Source organism: Erinaceus europaeus, chromosome 4, assembly GCF_950295315.1.
Source record: "Erinaceus europaeus chromosome 4, mEriEur2.1, whole genome shotgun sequence".
In the NCBI taxonomy this organism is placed as follows: Eukaryota; Metazoa; Chordata; class Mammalia; order Eulipotyphla; family Erinaceidae; genus Erinaceus; species Erinaceus europaeus.
Genome location: NC_080165.1, coordinates 125,609,550 through 125,629,564, shown reverse-complemented (window position 1 = coordinate 125,629,564; position 20,015 = coordinate 125,609,550).

The window sequence follows — 20,015 nt, the reverse complement described above, 5'->3', positions numbered from 1 at the left end:
GGTGTCTATCTTTCTCTTCCCCTCTGTGTCTTCCTCTCCTCTCTCCATTTCTCTTTGTCCTATCCAACAACAATGGCATCGATAATAACTACAATAATAAAACAACAGGGGCAATAGAAGGAACTATTTAAATAAATATAAAAATATTTAAAAAAGAAATACAAAGCAATGGAAAGATATGTTATTAGATCAGAAAGATTAGCATTATCAAAAGGACCATTCTACTCTGAGCCATATACTAATTTAATGCTATTTCCATAAAGTCATTACCAAATTGCTACAGAAATTTATCTGGAACCATAAACTTTATCTGGAACCCAAAAACCAATCTTGATGACAAGACTGGAGGTATCTAATGGTTCCAAAAAAATTTGTCTACCTATCTATGATTCCCCTGACAACCATCTAGAAAGGGAAATTTTCTGTGACAACTCCAGTATTGAAGATCATAAGCATCCCTCATCTGGGATGTAGTTGAGGGAATCATGTTAAGTGAGACAAGTAATAACTTCCTGACCTCAAAATATATTACAGAGATACTGTAATCAAATCTGTCTGGTATTGGAACCAAAATTGATGCACAGGCCAGGGGTACAGAATTGAAACCCCCAAGTAAACTCCTAAGTCTATGGATGATGAATTTTTCACAAGGGGTCCCAAAAAATTAAATAGAGAAAGGGGAGTTTCTTCAACAAGTGATTTGGAAAAATTAGATCTGTGCTATAGTTTAAGAGTTATATATAGGTAGTTAGGTTACTTATCAGTCAGTCCTTCTCTTTTATTTTCCCTAGCATGGCAAGCACTTAAAATCTCCTCCACACTTCTTTTTTTTTTCTTTTTTATTTAAGAAAGGATTAATCAACAAAACCATAGGGTAGGAGGAGTACAATTCCACACAATTCCCACCACCCAATCTCCATATCCCACCCTCTCGCCTGATAGCTTTCCCATTCTCTATCCGTCTGGAAGCATGGACCCAGGGTCATTGTGGGTTGCAGAAGGTAGAAGGTCTGGCTTCTGTAATTGCTTCCCCGCTGAACATGGGCATTGGCGGGTAGGTCCATACTCCCAGTCTGCCTCTCTCTTTCCCTAGTAGGGTGGGTTTCTGGGGAAGCGGAGCTCCAGGCCACATTGGTGGGGTCTTCAGTCTAGGGAAACCTGGCCGGCATCCTGATGACATCTGGAACCTGGTGATTGAAAAGAGAGTTAACATACGAAGCCAAACAAATTGTTGAGCAATCATGGACCCAAAGCTTGGAATAGTGGAGAGGAAGTGTTAGGGGAGTACTCACTGCAAACTCTAGTGTACTTCTGCTTTCAGTTATATATTTTGCAATAGTTTATGGATACGTGTGAACATATGCTCTCTCTCACAGAAACTGGTGTATATCTAGGTTATGGGACTTTGTTAGAAAGTGAACCACCTGAGATGGAATTAGAGTATACTATGAAAGGAAAGGCCTCACCCGAGTAATGAAGCTGAAGGGTTGTCATTCGACTCATGAAGTCTCTGGACACAGTCTGAGGTGAAGCATGTTGAGGTGGCAATCGTTGCGTTGGTTAGGTTGTGATCGGCAGATGCAATATTATTTGGTATGGATTGGGAGAGGCATACGGGAAAGTGGGCCCTATCCAAGGGTTCCAGGACTGGGGGAAGTAGGGGCTCTATAGTGGAGATGTGAGGTTCCTGCTGTCTTAGGGTTCAAAAAGACAATCGATAGTTAATGTTATCATCACATTATTTGTTAATTGGGTTAACTTTGAAAAGTCCTTTTGTTATGGTTTGCTGTATAGTATCCAGTATCTTGTATATAGCTGTGCTATTGGATGCTTCTAATCTACTTGGTCTAGGCTTTTGAGAGAGCCCACATATCAAATACACAGCCTATATATTAAAAAGATTCAGTTTGTGTTTTGAAAAACTTTGAGACATACAATTGATTTTCCCTGTCTCATATTAATCAGCTACTGATTTATTTGTCTACATTTTTCTAGGAGTGTACATAAACACCATTCCCACCACCAAAGGACTGTGACCCATCCCTCCCGCCCACTCCCACCCCCCACTGGCCCAGGAAGCTGCATGTCTACCCCTCACCACAGGGTTTTTACTTTGGTGCCCTACTTACAATTTGATCAGGTGCTGCTTTTAGTTTCCCTTTCAGATCTTCTTAGTCAGCTTCTGTTGATGAGTGGGATCATCCCATACTCATCTTTATCTTTCTGACTTAGTTCACTTAACATAATTCCTTCTAGCTCTGTCCAAGATGGGTCAGAGAAGGTGGGTTCATTGTTCTTGATAGCTGCATAGTATTCCATTGTGTATATATACCACAGCTTTCTCAGCCACTCATCTGGTGTTGGGCACCTGGGTTGCTTCCAGGTTTTAGCTATTATGAATTGTACTGCTATGAACATAGGAGTACACACCTCTTTTTGGTTGGGTGTTATGGAGTCCTTGGGGTATAACCCCAGGAGAGGAATTACTGGGTCATATGGAAGGTCCATGTCTAGCCTTCTGAGAGTTTTCCAGACTGCTCTCCACAGAGGCTGTACCAATTTACATTCCCATCAGCAATGTAAAAGGGTTTATCTGTCCCCACATCCTCTCCAGCATTTGTTGCTGCTGTCCTTTTTGATGTATGCCTTTCTTACAGGAGTGAGGTGGTATCTTAGTGTTGTCTTAATTTGCATTTCTCTGACAATCAGTGACCTAGAGCAGTTTTTCATATGTTTGTTAGCCTTTTGGATCTCCTCTGTGGTGAATGTTTTGTTCATTTCCTCTGCCCATTTTTGGATGGGGTCATTTGCTTTTTTGCGGCTAAGTTTGCTGAGCTCTTTATATATTTTGGTGATTAGTTTCTTGTCTGATGTCTGGCATGTGAAGATCTTCTCCCATTCTGTGAGGGGTCTCTCTGTTTGTTTAATAGTTTCTTTGGATGTGCAGAAGCTTTTCAATTTGATGTAGTCCCATTGGTTTGTTTCTGCTTTAGTCTTCCTTGCAATTGGGTTTGATTCATCAAAGATGTCCTTGAGGTGTATCTGGGAAAGTGTTTTACCAATGTTTTCCTCTAAGTATTTGATTCTTTCTGGTCTGACATCTAGGTCTTTGATCCATTTGGAACTGATTTTTGTTTCTGGTGAGATAAAGTGGTTCAATTTCATTCTTCTGCGTGTTTCAACCCAGTTTTCCCAGCACCATTTATTGAAGAGAGCCACCTTTTTCCATTTAATCCTTTGGGCCCCCTTATCAAAGATTAGATGCCCATAGGTGTTGGGATTTACTTCTGGGCTTTCAATTCTGTTCCACTGGTCTGTGTGCCTATTTTTGTTCCAGTACCATGCTGTTTTGATGATGATGGCTTTATAATATTGTTTAAGGTCTGGGAGTGTGATGCCTCCATTTCTGTTTCTTTTCCTTAAGATGGTTTTGGCAATTCTAGGTGTTTTCAGGTTCCAGATAAATGATTGTAGTGTTTGTGCTATTCTCTTAAAGAAGCTGGTGGAACTTTGATGGGTATTGCATTAAATTTGTATATGGCTCTGGGGAGAATATTCATTTTGATGATATTTATTCTTCCAATCCATGAGCATGGGATATCTTTCCATTTCTTGGTATCAGTTTCTATCTCCTTGAGTAGCGACTCATAGTTTTCAGTATACAAGTCTTTCACTTCTTTGGTCAACTTTATTCCTAGGTATTTGATTGATTTTGCTGTAACAGTAAATGGGAGTGATTTCTGGATGTCTTCTTCTTCAGAAGAAATGCCACTGATTTTTGTACATTGATTTTGTAGCCTGATACCTTGCTATATTGCCTAATAACTTCCAGTAGTGTTCTGCTGGATTCTTTAGGTTTTTCTATGTATACTATCATATCATCTTCAAATAGTGAGAGCTTGACTTCTTCCCTTCCAATCTGTATTCTTTTGATTCCTTTCTCTTGCCTGATTGCTATGGCAAGAACTTCCAATACTATGTTGAAGAGTAATGGTGACAGTGGACATCTCTGTCTAGTCCCCGATCTGAGGGGGAATGCTTTCAGCTTCTGTCCATTGAGTATGATGTTGGTTGTAGGTTTGCTATATATAGACTCCACTATCTTGAGGAATTTCCCATCTATTCCCATTTTTTGTAGAGTTTTGAGCATGAATGGGTGTTGGATTTTGTCAAAGGCTTTCTCTACATCTATTGAGATAATCATGTGGTTTTTGGCTTTGCTTTTATTGATGTGGTGAATGACATTGATTGACTTATGGATGTTGAACCAGCCTTGCATTCCTGGGATGAATCCCACTTGGTCATGATGAACAATCTTTTTGATATGTTGCTGTATCCGGTTGGCCAAGATCTTGTTTAATATTTTGGCATCTATGTTCATCAGAGATATTGGTCTGTAGTTTTCCTTTTTTGTTCTGTCCCTATCAGCTTTTGGTATCAGGGTGATATTGGCTTCATAGAAGGTGGAAGGGAGTATTCCCGTTTCTTCAATCTTATGGAAAAGCTTAAGAAGGATGGGTGCTAACTGTTTCCTGAAAGTTTTGTAGAATTCATTTGTGAAGCCATCTGGTCCAGGATGTTTGTTGTTGCGGAGATTCTTAATAACGGTTTCAATTTCTTTGTTTGTGATTGCTGCATTTAGATATTGTAGTTCTTCTTAGTTCAGTTTTGGAAGGGCATATGCTCCTAGGAATTGTTCAAATTCTTCCAGATTCTCTAGCTTGGTGGCGTATAGTTCTTCATAGAAGTTTTGCAGGATTCTCTGGTGTCAGTTGTGTTATCTCCTCCATCGTTTACAGTTCTATTAATTTGAGTCTTCTCTCTTTTTTGTTTGGTGAGTCTGGCTAGGGGTTTGTCAATTTTGTTTAATCTTTCAAAGAACCAACATTTGGCTTCATTGATCTTTTGTATGGTTCTTTTATTTTTGATGTTGTTTATTTCTGCTCTAACTTTATTGATTTCTGTCCTTCTGGTTGCTTTAGGGTTCCTTTTTTCCTCTTCCTCTAAGTCCTTGAGGTGTGCAGTAAGGTCGTTCATTTGAGCTTCTTCTTGGTGTTTAATATGTGATTGTATGGCTATAAGTTTCCCTCTCAGTACTACTTTAGTTGTGTCCCAAATATTTTGATAGGTTGTGTCTTCATTTTCATTTGTTTCCAGGAACATTTGAATTTCCTGCTTGAGTGAATCTCTGACCCGGTGGTTCTTAAGAAGTATGTTGTTTAGTTTCCAAATTCTGTGACTTTTAATAATTGTCTGTTTGTTGTTAAATGTTAGTTTTACTCCACTGTAGTCTGAGAAGTTACTTGGGATGATTTCAATGATCTTGAATTTATTGATGCTGTCTTTGTGCACTAACATGTAGTCTATCCTTGAGTATGTGTTATGTGGATTTGAAAAGAAGGTGTATTCCAATTTTTGTGGGTGAAAGACTCTGAAAATGTCCAAGAGGCCTATTCTGTCAATCTCTTCATTCAATTCTCTTGTATCTTTGTTTGTTCTCTGCTTTGTTGATCTGTCTAAGTGTGAGAGTGTGGTATTGAAGTCTTCCACTATTATTGTATTACTATTGATGTATTTTTGAAATTCTTTCAGTAGGTGCTTAATGTATTTACATGGTCCCTCATTGGGTGCATAGATATTAATAATTGTTAAGTCTTCTTGGCTGATTGATCCTCTAATCATTATGTAATGTCCTTGCCTATCTTTTATTACTTTATTTAATTTAAAATCTATCGTGTATGAGATGAGAATGGCTGTTCCTGCCCTTTTTTGTGGTAAGTTAGCCTGTACGATAGTTTTCTATCCTTTCACTTTGAGTCTGTATTTATCTTGTTGTTACAGATGGGATTCTTGCAAGCAGCATATGGTTGGATTATGTTTTCTGATCTATCCCCCCACCCTGTGCCTTTTGATGGGTGAGTTTAAGCCACTGACATTTATTGATATTATGGATTTAATATATTGTAGTGCCATTGTTCAAAAAAAAATTTTTTTTTGTTTGCTCTGATATATTGCAAGTATTATAGTGATGTTTTTGTTTATAAGAGGTCTTTTAGAACCTCTTTCAGGGTCAGTTTGGTGATGGTTGCCTCCTTTAACTGTTTGTCTAAGAAGGTTTTGATACCTCCATCTAGTTTGAATGAAAGTCTGGCAGGTTATATTATCCTTGGTTGAAACCCTTTTTCATTAAGCCTCGATAGATATCTTCCCATTCTCTTCTGGCTTTTAGAGTTTGAGTGGAGAAGTCTGCAGATAATTTTAATGGTTTTCCCCTGTATGTGACTTTTTGTTTCTCTCTTGCAGCCTTTAGGATCCTTTCTTTATCCTTACTTCTTCTCATTGTGACTATGATGTGTCTTGGTGTCTTCAGGTCTGGGTTGATTCTGTTTGGTACACTCTGGGCCTCTTGAATCTTGATGTCCTTTCTGTTATTCAGGTCTGGGAAGTTTTCTTGTATTATTTCCTCTAGAATATTTGCTTCCCTTCCTCTCTTTCTTCCTCTGGCAGGCCAATTATATGAATGTTACTTCTTTTGAGATCATCCCATATGTCTCTGTTGTTGTTTTCAGTGTCTCTCAATCTCTTTTTAAGCTCTTTCACCTCTTTCTTCATTTTCTCTAACTCATCCTCTGTCTGACTAATTCTGTTTTCTCCTTTTGTTAGTCTGTTTTCCCTTGCCTCAGCTTCTTTCTTCATTACAGCTATTTCAGCTTTCAGTTCTCTAATTGCCTCAAGATAATCAGTATTTTCCTTGGGGGTCTCAACTGTTGTTTCCCTAATACTGCCATTCCTTTCCTCCAATGTTGTTTTCATTTCTGTGATTAATAAGTTTATTATTGCTTGCATACTTTTCTTATTTATGGTTACTTCTGGCTGATTTGTAGTTTCTTCTGGGCTCTTGTCTTCATTCATTGGAGTAGCAGTTTTATTTGTTTTTGATCTACCCATTTTTTTTTGATTTATGTGTTTCTTTTTTATGCTCTGTTCCTCAGCTGTTGTGTCTTGAGTACAAGCAATACTGTACTAAATACCTTTATGACAATTGCACTCACCAACCTCAGGAATTACAGTAGCAACTGAAGCAAGTATTGAAGCAGTTTAATCACTACTAGTTAACCAAACAATTTCTCCTGTCCATGAAAAAATAGTAACCAAATCCCAGTGAAGAAGAAAGAGAAAAGAAAGAAGGGATAGCAAGTATAGACAGTTATGCAAATCTACTATCCACTGTATATTCTAGGGGTAACAAGAGGGGAAAGGGAACTAGAGCAGAGATACACACATGGAGAGTCCTCTCTGAGTCAGATTTCTTCCCCCAAATAATTCACAAATTCAGAAAGGCAAAGAAGAAGGAAGGAAGAAGTGTATGACAATATTAAAAAAAAAAGAAAAAGAAAAAGAATAAAAGAAAAAAGAGACAAGTGAGAGAATAGGGAAAAGATAAGAAAAAGAGCTGTAATTAAAGAGCAGTGAAAGGAAAGGTGTTTTTTTATTACTTTATTTTTAATTTAATTTAATTTAATTTTTTTAATTAGCTAGGAGGAGGAGGGAGCGGAGAGTCTGTAGAGGAGGTAGGAGTAAGGAGACAAGTTCCTTCCACAATAAATAAGATGCCCATTACCCTAGCAATGAAAGATACCCTAAGAGTTAATTCTGATCAACCTAAAGTGGGGGAAGACATATGCCTTTATATAATATTAATGATAAAATAGAGCAGGGTAAAAAAAAAAACCTGTCCCAGATTACCTCAAACCTCGTGATCAGAGGCAGCTGATTGTTAAGAATGAGAAAAAAAAACCCTCAGGCCTAGACAAGGATAGCTGAAATAGACAGTTATGCAAATCTACTATCCACTATATATTCTAGGGGTGGGTAAAGGAGGAAGGGAAGTTGAGCAGAGACACAGTGAGAGTCCACACTGTGTCAGAATTCTTCCCCAAAATAATTCCCAAATGTGTATTAGTGAATTCAAAAAAGCACACTGTTTGGTGGTGTGGGGGCTGGGGCCTGTGGCTTTGGAAGCTGTAGGATTAAGGAAGAAAGGATGACAAGAATGAGAAAAAGAAAAAAAAAGAAAGAGAGAGAAAAATGAAAAAGATAATAAAAAGAACAGTCTTAAAAGAGCGGTGAAAGGAGTTTTTTAAATTATTATTTATTTATTTTTAATTATTTAATTAGCTATGTGGGGTGATGTGGAGGGTTGGCTACTTAGAAAGAAAAAAGGCCAGAGGTTTCAGAAGGGTATAGACTTAGAATGAATGATACTCCCTGGTGGGATAGGAATTTGGTAAAGACAGAAGCTCAGCAGGGGAGCCTGCTAGGAGCTGATCCCCAGGGACTGGTTATGGGAAGGGGGAAGAGGTTACTTATGGGGAGGGGGAAGAGGTTACTTGCTTACTAATTAAAAGGAAAAAATTTATTTTCCCTTTTTTTCTGGTCTATTTCTTAACCCAAATTAAGTTATAGTCACCTCCTTGGTGTCACCGCTAGGACCCCTTATTGACTGGCCTACTAAAGTCAGAAAATCCTACTGTTTCCAGAAGATGTGGTCAGAGCTCAAGCCACTAGCAGCTTCTCAGTCTGCCATCTTCCGGGAACCCCGTCCTCCACACTTCTGATGTGATCATGGTTGATATTACTGCTCAGTTTTGACTGAATCTGGGGATTTGAGGTCTTTCAAATTCTTGTTCCACATCGTCACTATCAATTAATCAAAACTGGCATTAAAGATGAAATTTGTTTGTTGTCATTGCCCAGTGATTGTAGAAATTGATATCTTTTGATATTTGACTGTCTAAGTTATCAGGTTCCAGCTCTAACACTCATAAATTAAGCAAAGAACTTGATCAGGGCATTTAATTTATTTTTTAAGATCTCATTTCTTTATATCTAAAATGGTAGTATTATGCACACTAAAAAGTTATTGTAAAAATGATATGGACTATGCAATGAGATTAGAATAGTCTTTATTTCTCAACCCACATTAATTGGCTTCTGTTATTATCAACATTACTATACATATAAAGTTTTTTTTGGAGTATCCACAGAAAAGATCAACTATGATTCCACATCTATAAAACCCATCTTGTCTACACTCTCTTACATTTAAAAAAGCTTTTATGGTGTCACTGGGACAATATATGAGTCATTATTTCAGAAACACTTGAATGTGAGGACAGATTGACTAGACCATTAATGAATAGAGTTGAAGCAAGAATGGTAACTATAATGGTATACCACCTTGCTAGGGGTGAGATAATTGTGTTATATAGACAAAGAAACTTAAGGATTTTTTGAAAAGCATCTAAAGGATTTGAAGTTTTTCCTCATTTGGTAGAGTTAGATATAATCTATGTCCGGTATAAAAAAATCACTATACTTGAAATTCTCAGACTAGAAGACTGAGTGCTATTACCTTTTTTCATATGAAATCAGATTTTAAAAATTATAATTTATAGCCAAAACAAAGGGAAGACTGACAGAGATACACACATCCATTCGGAAACATATGGATCAAATCTATATTTGCAATGGTAGCCAATTAAGTAAATGAAAACTTCTGCTTAGAGTATTTTATTTTCAAAGACCTGATATAACAGAAGTTTGATTATACTGACTTAAATTAGAAATAGAATCATAGTTCTGTGCTATAACTGGAAACTAGTGTAGTTTTTTGATCATCTCAAGCTTCTAGTCTTTAACCTTTTTGGGCAGAAAGCTATATAAAGTTTGAACATGCTGTATTACTAGAAAACAGTTTGTATTAAAATATTGGTGAGGGGTAGCCTTAGGTTTAAGCACACCCCAAAATGAACAAATAATTAATTTGGTAAGTTTTTGAAAAATAGTTGGGGAGTAGTACTGTGTGGTAGAAAGGCAATAATAAACTCATGTTTAACATACTTTAAGCATTCTCTAATTAATTATATAAATATTGAATGTCTATTATTTCCTGACAATTGCTGGGAAATTAAATACGGTATGACTAATACTAGAGAATAGAGAATATACAACTAGAGACCAGTGGAGATGACAGATGGTCCAGCAGCTTAAACTGGTAGTTGAATCCAGGGTACTGAGTAAATGTCACTTGCCAAGAAAAAAGTAGGAGAATAAAAGAGGAGACAAACCAAAGGGAAAACATCAACACTCAGGGAACAGTGAAAAAGAAAGAAACCAGCAATACAGGGACAAATAAATATCAGAGAAGTGATCAAGACAAGTTTGGTAGAGATGACTTTGAGATTAAAGAAGTGAAGCTTCTGGATCAAGGTGACAGATGGAACAGATATACCTCTAATCCTTCCACAAGCCCCACTGAAATAAAATTTACTAGTACCAAGGGCAGTAATTCTTGAATCAAGCAGAGACATACATAAGCCATCAATCATGATGAATTTATGAAAGATAGAAAAGATATGTGCTGTGCTCTTTTTTTTTTAAGTAAGAATAAAAAAAAACACCAGGAGCAGGTGCACAGTCCAAATGTGTACACACAGGGGCTGCTACACATGGAAACAACAGGCATGGTCCCTGATCTCAGCGCCTCCGAATTGCTCCCAACCTGTAGATAAAACATATAGTCTCTGGAGGAGAGTAGCTGTCAGAAGTAAAGGCTGAGGTTTATTCTCTGAACGGCAATACAAGTTTACACTTATTTTCCTACCACTACTTGCTAAAAAATTGATTTGGGATTCTCAGAATAAAACCCAAGCACTATTAATCCATTTTTTTGCCCCCTGCTTTCTACTCACACGGTTTAAAGGAAAGTTGTCTGTGGGCTCAGAGCCAATTCTCTTTGCCTGTTTTTTTCTCTCTCTCTTCTCTCATTAAAAAAATTGCCTGGTCACAGACTTTTGGTGGTGGGAATGGTGTTTATGTACACTCTTAGCAAAATGTAGACATATAAATCACTAGTTAATTAATATGAGACAGGGAAAATCAATTGTATGTCTCAAAGTTTTTCAAAACACAAACTGAATCTTTTTAATATATAGGCTGTGTATTTGATATGCGGACTCTCTCAAAAGCCTAGACCAAGTAGATTAGAAGCGTCCAATAGCACAGCTATATACAAGATACTGGATACTATACAGCAAACCATAACAAAAGGACTTCTCAAAGTTAACCCAATTAACAAATAATGTGATGATAACATTAACTATCGATTGTCTTTTTGAACCCTAAGACAGCAGGAACCTCACATCTCCACTATAGAGCCCCTACTTCCCCCAGTCCTGGAACCCTTGGATAGGGCCCACTTTCCCGTATGCCTCTCCCAATCCATACCAAATAATATTGCATCTGCCGATCACAACCTAACCAACGCAACGATTGCCACCTCAACATGCTTCACCTCAGACTGTGTCCAGAGACTTCACAAGTGGAATGACAACCCTTCAGCTTCATTACTCGGGTGAGGCCTTTCCTTTTATAGTACACTCTAATTTCATCTCAGGTGGTTCACTTTCTAACATAGTCCTATAACCTAGATATATACCAGTTTCTGTGAGAGAGAGCTTATGTTCACATGTATCCATAAACTACTACAAAATATATACCTGAAAGCAGAAGTACACTAGAGTTTGTAGTGAGTACCTCCCTAACACTTCCTCTCCACTATTCCAAGCTTTGGGTCCATGATTGCTCAAAAATTTGTTTGGCTTCTTATGTTAACTCTCTTTTCAGTCACCAGGTTCCAGATGCCACTAGGATGCTGGCCAGGCTTCCCTGGATTGAAGACCCCACCAATGTATCCTGGAGCTCAGCTTCCCCAGAGACACACCCTACTAGGGAAAGAGAGAGGCAGACTGGGAGTATGGACCGACCAGTCAATGCCCATGTTCAGCGGGGAAGCAATTACAGAAGCCAGACCTTCTACCTTCTGCAACCCTCAATGACCCTGGATCCATGCTCCCAGAGAGATAGAGAATGGGAAAGCTATCAGGGGAGAGGGTGGGTTATGGAGATTGGGTGGTGGGAATTGTGTGGAGTTGTACCTCTCCTACCCTATGGTTTTGTTAATTAATCCTTTCTTAAATAAAAGAAAAATTAAAAAAATTGCCTGGGAGATGTCTCAGCAATATAGCAAATACATGAGATCCTTAGTTTGATGTCTGATACCAAATTATTATTATTTTTTAATTATATTATGTGGTCTGGGAGGTGCGCAGTGGATAAAGCACTGGACTCTGAAGCATGAGGTACTGAGTTCAATCCCTGGCAGCACATGTATCAGAGTGGTGCCTGGTTCTTTTTCTACTATCTTTCCCATGAATAAATAAATAAATTCTTAAAAAAGAATATATTTAATAAATAAATAAAAATTGTATTAGTGATTTAATGTTGATTTACAAAATTACGAGATAACAGGGGTACAACTCTGCACTGTTCCCACCATCAGAGTTCTGAATCCCCAGTTCCTCCATTGTAAGCTACAGCAGTTTTCTTAAGGTTGAAGATATGGGTTAACAATTACTTCTATAATTATCTGTCTATATTTGTATATATTTGCCCAGTTTTTCCTCTCTATGTTTCCATCATCTCTTCCTTTCCAAGTCACAAATGCACCCACTACTACATTGAAATGTCACTCCCTTTTTCCTCTTTTCTCTCTTGGTCCTTATGGAGTTGGAGTTCAGAGGCCTTTGGTCACCTCCCCCCTTTCCCATTTCCCCCACTGGGAATATGTATCAAAATTATTTTTGGAGTGCAGATGGTGGGAGTTCTGATTGCTGTAACTATTTCTTCACTGGGAATGGATGTTGGTAGGTTGATCCATACTCCCAGCTTGTTTCTTTTTTTTTTTCCTTGTTTCTTTTTTTATTTAATTATTTATTTATAAAGAGGAAACATTGACAAAACCGTAGGATAAGAGGGGTACAACTCCACACAACTCCCACTACCAACTCTCCGTATCCCAACCCCTCCCCTGATAGCTTTCCTATTCTTTATCCCTCTGGGTGTATGGACCCAAGGTCATTGTGGGATGCAGAAGGTGGAAGGTCTGGCTTCTGTAATTGCTTCCCTGCTAAACATGGGCATTGACTGGTATATCCCCACTCCCAGCCAGCCTCTCTCTTTCCCTAGTAGGGTGGGGCTCTGGGGAAGCAGAGCTCCAGGACACATTGATGGGGTTGTCTGTCCAGGGAAGTCTGGTTGGCATCCTGCTAGCATCTGGAACCTGTTGGCTGAAAAGAGAGTTAACATACAAAGCCAAACAAATTGTTTAACAATCATGGACATAAAGACTGGGATAGTGCAGATGAAGAGTTGGGGGGTCCTCCATTTTGTAGATAGCTAGTAGGCATATTTTAGTTATATTCCAAAGGGCCTGTGGCTATACTAGTTTACTGTTTTTTTTCCCTGAGCCTGAAATCTGATATGCAGGTGGATCTAAGTTATTGTCTGGGGAGATGATGTCATGGCTGAAAAAGGAACAGAAAGCTGGATCAGGGAAGAGAGTAGCTCCCTAATATGGGAATGGGGTATAAATACTGTTGACTGTAAACCCCACAAATTTGATTGGGTCTGGGGTCCATAATCAGCTTAGGAGCCTATGTGACCTCTGCATCCCTTTAGATCTGAGCTCACATTCTGTGGTCATGAGTAGGAACATTCCATGCTGCCCCACTATCGACTTATCTTCCTCAGGTGTAGGATAGAGTATGTTGTCCATCCTCCCTTTGGAGGATGGAACATTCTCTACCATTGTTGATCCAAGTTGAGGGCAAGGTCCTATGGGGGGCCCACAAAGGGGTCTATTGTGTTGTTCTTGTTAGAGATGACCGGTAACAATGGAGAGAGGGATTTATTTGAGGTCTAGGCACATAATGTCTGTTTGGGAATCTCAGGAATCCCCTAATGGAGCCCCAGTTGATGGGGTGACCTGATATTGACTAAAGAATCATCATTAAAGTATGCCAGTCTCTTGTCCTTCAGCTTTTGCAGTCCTTGCTTTGCTAAGGTTAACTTTGGAGTGAGTGAAAGAACTGTAATAGGAAGTCGGTGAGGAGGGTATCTAAGTAGATACTATTTTATTAGGAACTTTATACTTACTGTGTACTTTTGCTTTCAGGTATATATTTTGCCCTAGTTTATGGATATATGTGAACATATGCTCTATCTCATGAGACCTGGTCTATGTCTAGGTTTTGGGACTTTGTTAGGAAGTGAACTGCCTGGAATGGAATTAGAAAATTCTATGAAAGGAAAGGTCTCATGGGAGTAATGAAGCTGAAGGGTTGACATTCCAGAGACTGATGTCTCTGGGCACAGTCTGAAGTGAAGCATGCTGGGGTGGTACTCGTTGCATTGATTAGGTTGGGAATCAGTGGATGCAATATTATTGGTATGAATATTATTGGTATGAATATTATATGGTATGAATTGAGAGAAGCATACAGGAAAGTGAGCACCACACTAGAGGCTCCAGGACAGGGGGAAATATAGGCTATATAGTGGAAATGGGAGGTTCCTGCTGTCTCAAGGCTAAGAAGACAGTACATAGTTATTATTATAATCACATTATTTGGTAATTGAGTTAACTTTGAAAAATCCCTTTGTTAGGAATTGCTGTATCATACATAACATCACCAAAAATTATGTCCTTTGACACTATTTGTATATAGCTATGCCACTGGTTGCTTCTGTTCTCCCTGGTCTAGGCTTTTGAGACAGTCAACATATCAAAGACTCAGCCTATGTATTAAAAAGACTCAGTCTGTGCTTTAAAGAGTTTGAGACATTCAATCAATTTTATCCTCTCATATTAATTAAATAGTGATTTCTATGACTACAAATTAATAGGAGTGTACATAAACACCATTTCTACCACCAAAAGACTATGTCCCATACCTCCCCACCCACCCCCTGCTGCTCCAGGAAGCCAAATATCCATGCTCACTCTCACCCCAGGGTTTTTACTTTGGTGCCCTACTCCAAATTCAGTCAAATCCTGCTTTTACTTTCCCTTACTGTTCTTCTTTCTCAACTTCTGTTGATGAGTGGGATCATCCCATACTTGTCTTTATCTTTCTGACTTAGCTCACTTAACATAATTCCTTCTAGCTCTGTCCAAGATGGGTCAGAGAAGTTGAGTTCATTGTTCTTAGTAGCTGCATAGTATTCCATTGTGTATATATACCACAGCTTTCTCAGCCACTCATCTGTTGCTGGGCACCTGGATTGTTTCCAGGTTTTAGGTATTATGAATTGTGCTTCTATGAACATAGGCATACACACATCTTTTTGGTTGGGTGTTATGGAGTCCTTGGGTATATTCCCCAAGAGAGGAATTACTGGGTCATATGGAAGGTCCATGTCTAGCCTTGTGAGAGTTCTCTGGACTGTTCTCCATAGAGGCTGGACCAACTTACATTCCATGTTCAGCGGAGAAGAAATTATAGAAGCCAGACCTTCCACCTTCTGTAACCCTCAACGACCCTGGATCCATGCTCACAGAGGGATAGAGAATAGGAAAGCAATCAGGGGAGGGGATGGGATATGGAGATTAGGTGGTGGGAATTGTGTGGAGTTATACCCCTCCTACCCTATGGTTTTGTTAATTTATCCTTTCTTAAATAAAAAATAAATTAAAAAAATAGGTGAGGGGAGCAAAGAGTTGCTGGGCACTTACTAACCTCTAGTAGAGTGGTGAGTGGGTTTTGCTACTATGCTTTGGGAGGAGATGCAAAATTCTGCTGCTAAGACAATAGCCTTATAAAACAATGTAGATCTTTAAAAAATAGCATAGTCCATTTGGTTTTGAATCACAGAACAATTCAGTTAATGGTGATTGCCTGTCTCCTACTTCATGAAGAAATGCTAAAAAGTACACAGTAGAGTTTAGACATAAATATTACAATATTTTTTGTTGTCTGAAGAACTTCAATAAATAAAATTCCAAAAAGAGAAAGAAAGAAAAAAGAACTCTAAAAAAGAGATTTTTTTTTTTGACATTGTCTCATCATTTATTTACCACTAAAAATGTCCCTTTCTCAAAAGGATTTCCTTTATCTTCCCATGGATACTTGAAATTTTTCTATTCACTATTTGTTGCTCTTGTTTTCCTCTTGCTAATCATTTTAAAGGGTGAAATATTCATAAGTAACTCATAAAGCATTTTCACTAATCATAGGCATGATTTTATTGATATTCTGTCCATTGAGAGGCGACCTTGATGCTCTCTTGAAATTATACTGGGCTCCTTTAACACTTTCACTAACAAAGTTTAATGAATAAGTTAAAATATAAGTCCCAAAACTAGTTAACAAGAGATTCTACAACTTCAGCCTGGAACTCAAGCATGTCTCTCTCTCTCTCTCTTTCTTTCTCTCATCATCATCATCATCATTGCTGAAGTTTCAACTCTCTGAGGTAACTTTTTTCAGATATGTACCCTCAACTAGAAAGATACCACACTCCAAAGGTTCCTCCAGTGTATGTGTGTGGGGGGAAGGGGGAAGTGGGGGGAGGAAGGTGGGTATAAAGGGGGATTTGTTCAAACCTGGGTTGCATGGAGGACAAAGCTACCCAGCTGAGCTATGGAATACTCTTAAAATATTTACATATTTATTTATTTATTGCTTACTCTGCCTTACGGTAATGCCAGGGGTTATACCTGGGACCTTGGAACCTCAGGCATTAAAGTCTTTATACATTACCATTATGCTATCTCCTGGGCCCTAGGAATACTTGTTCTTAAAGCACTAAGTTACCATGTAGGAAATCCAGTTATTTTTGAGAACACCATGCTGGAAAATTTACATATAGGCTTCTCATTCTCAGAAAATGTGATCATCTCACAATTTTATTGATAATTCCAAGAATACTTGGTCCTTACCCATCTTGTGTCAGACACTGGACATGCCAGTTATGAAGTTATCTTGAGAGGGATCCTCCCAGGACCAACCTTCTTACTCCTGACATTTAGGTCAACTTCAGTTATTTGAGTTATTCTAACTGAGGTCCCAACAGTACAAAGGACAGAGAAGCTGGTTTCTGTGTTTTCCTGAATTCTGAACTCATGATTCCTAGAATCTTTCTTGATGTTATGTGGTCACGGTTACACTGCAGATTTCTTTCTCAGATGGACTTTAGCTTCTCTGTCAACCATCCTGGACCTGGAAATCACTTGGGACATTCAAGTTAAATTTCTTCCCAGCAGACTCAGAAATATCCCATTTAAAGAATCCCCTTTCTTTTTTTTGTTAATGTTTTTATTATCTTTATTTATTGGATAGAGACAGCTATAAATCAAGCGGGAGGGGGTGATAGAGAGGAAGAAAGACAGAGAGACACTCACAGCCCTGCTTCATGACTCGTAAAGCTTTCCCCCTGTAGGTGGGGATCAGGAGCTGGAACCTAGGTCCTTGCACATTGTATTACGTGAGCCCAACCAGGTGCACCACCACCTGGCCCCAAGAAGCCCCTTTCTAGTAGATCTAGAAATTTTCTACTTATGTATGCTACACAGAATCTAATAGATTTTTCATCTGTTTCATTTCTAGAGACTCCATGATCTGTTTGTCTATCACATAGATTTTTTTAATGTGAAATATTCATTACCATTCTAATGCTGTAGTTTATTATGGTAATTCCGCTTAACTTTTTGTCTGATATTGAAGCTTCTTTCTTGACCATTTCATGTAGGGATCCCATTATCTCTACTGAGATCAGGGAAGCCAATTCTACTGCAGCAACCTTTATTATCATCTTCAGTGTAAGAAACAGCTGTCACAGGGCTCTTAGAGGTGCTCGTATTCCTTACCTTTTGTGTTAAAGGAATGCTTTTAGTCTATGGTTATCCCATTCTGAATGCACCCAATCTCCTGTGATTTCAAGCTAAGCAGGGTTGGATCTGTTTAGTATATCTGTTGGATGGGAGAAATACTTTGGTTAAGAGAATGACCTTCAGGATCTATTCGGTTAGTTTGCTTAAGTGCTAGTGGTGGTATAGAAATGCCAAGTCAACATTATACTTATCATCTATTTTAATTTCACTTGTACTCCAGATTTCATAAAGATAAAAATGAATCTAGAAGGTAATTATTGAATAGTTAATATGTACCAAATATTGTGTACTGCAGTTAATGACAGAATAAGGTGTGGATCCCACCTATATATATGTTAACCAAAGTTTACGTTCTATACAGCAGAATCCGAAAAATTATAGACTCTCTGATGTTTGAGTAGCCCAAGGTGACTCGATAATATTACACTCCTCCCCCAAAAATGTGTAAAACATAAAGGACAAGTTACTTCACTAACCTCTTTCCTTTATTCTTTCTTTTCTTTGATTATAAACAGATTTAATGGAATCATTGAAATAATAAGGATGATTGATCAGGGACTGACATGTGAAACACTGTTAAATGCTGTCAGCTTAAAGGTCTTTTCAGTTGCCAAAACCTAATTCATGCATTGCAGAACTTTACTTGAGAAACTCTTTTTTTTTTTTTTGTCTCTGGGGTTATTGCTGGGGGTCAGTGCCTGCACCATGAACCTACTGCTCCTGAAGGCCATATTTTCCCCCTTTTGTTGCCCTTGTTGTGGTTATTATTGTTGTTGATGTTGTTCATTGTTGGATAGGACAGAGAGAAATGGAGAGAGGAGAGGAAGACAGAGAGGGGGAGAGAAAGAAAAATAGACACCTGCATACCTGTTCCACTGCCTGTGAAGCGACTCCCCTTCAGGTTGGGAGCCGGTGGCTCGAACTGGGATCCTTAACTCCAGTCCTTGGGTTTTGCGCCACGTGTGCTTTACCCGCTGTGCTAGCGCAGGACCCTCTACTTCAGAAACTCTTTCTGGTAGTCAGCTCCTTGTATAGGTTTTCTTTCTCTACATTGAATCAAAGCTGATCTCCATAGATTTATGATTCACTGCTTCCCCCTCTTGTGTATATGTGTGTTTTGTCACGAGCCTCACACATAGGTGATATCACTTCTCTTTCATAGTATTATATTGGCTACAGGAATCAACTTTGATTCAGTGTAGAGAAAGAAAACCTATACAAGGAGCTGACTACCAGAAGGTGAAGAAGCTCTTTGGGGTTCACGCTGCTGTTTAATCCTAATGGTAGAGATTTAGCCCCAGAAACTACAAAGCTTTATTTATTTATTTTTTCTTACTACAGGATCTCATCATCTTAGTCAGGTCCAGATACAGAGCTCTTGTAAGGAGTTTCTCAAGTAAGGCTCCTATAATTCCTAGCAATTTAAAGATCAGTGATCAGGAGAAAGAAGTTATCAGCTCCTCAACTCCACTCAAAGTAAATATTGACACAGGAAATGTCCTTCATTCAAACAAGAGGAAAATCAGAGACAGATCAGGATCACTGGCTTATAACATTTCTGAAATTCATGATAGGATGGTTTAGAAATTTCTTGATAAGCTCTTATTTCTACTAATTCCTGGGGCTGATACCCCAGGACTTCTGGTTCTATTTTTCTGGGTCCCACATTCCATTGTTTAGTTCATCTTTCTTTCCTATTTTCCAGTAAGAAATCAGGTTATGCTTCCAAGTGACTAGCTTTTTTTTTTAAATTTTTTTTTTTAGTAGCTACCAGGGTTATTACTAGAGCTCAGTGCTTACACAGCCAATCTACTACTCCTAGTGGCTAATTTTTCCTTTTTTAAATGATTTTGATAGGACAGAGTGAAGTTACAGAGGGGAGGGAGGAAGAGAGACACCTGTGATTGTTCATAAAGCCTCCTCCCTGTCAATGGGGACTTTGAGCTTGAACTCTATCTAGTCTTTGCACATGTTAACATGTGAGTTCAACCTGGTGTAACTACTCTTCACACACACCCCCACAGTCTTTTTCTTTCTTTCTTTTTTAAGTCTGCTTTAGAAAAATCTCTTTCCATTTGGTGTTGTATTTGTTCATCCAATCTAGAGACATCTATACTAATAGAATTCTCTTAAAATTTTGTGGATTTTACGCCAATAAAAAGTGTCACATTCACAAGACTTTAAAATAATCCTTGTTGGGCTTGCATATTAACACACCTGG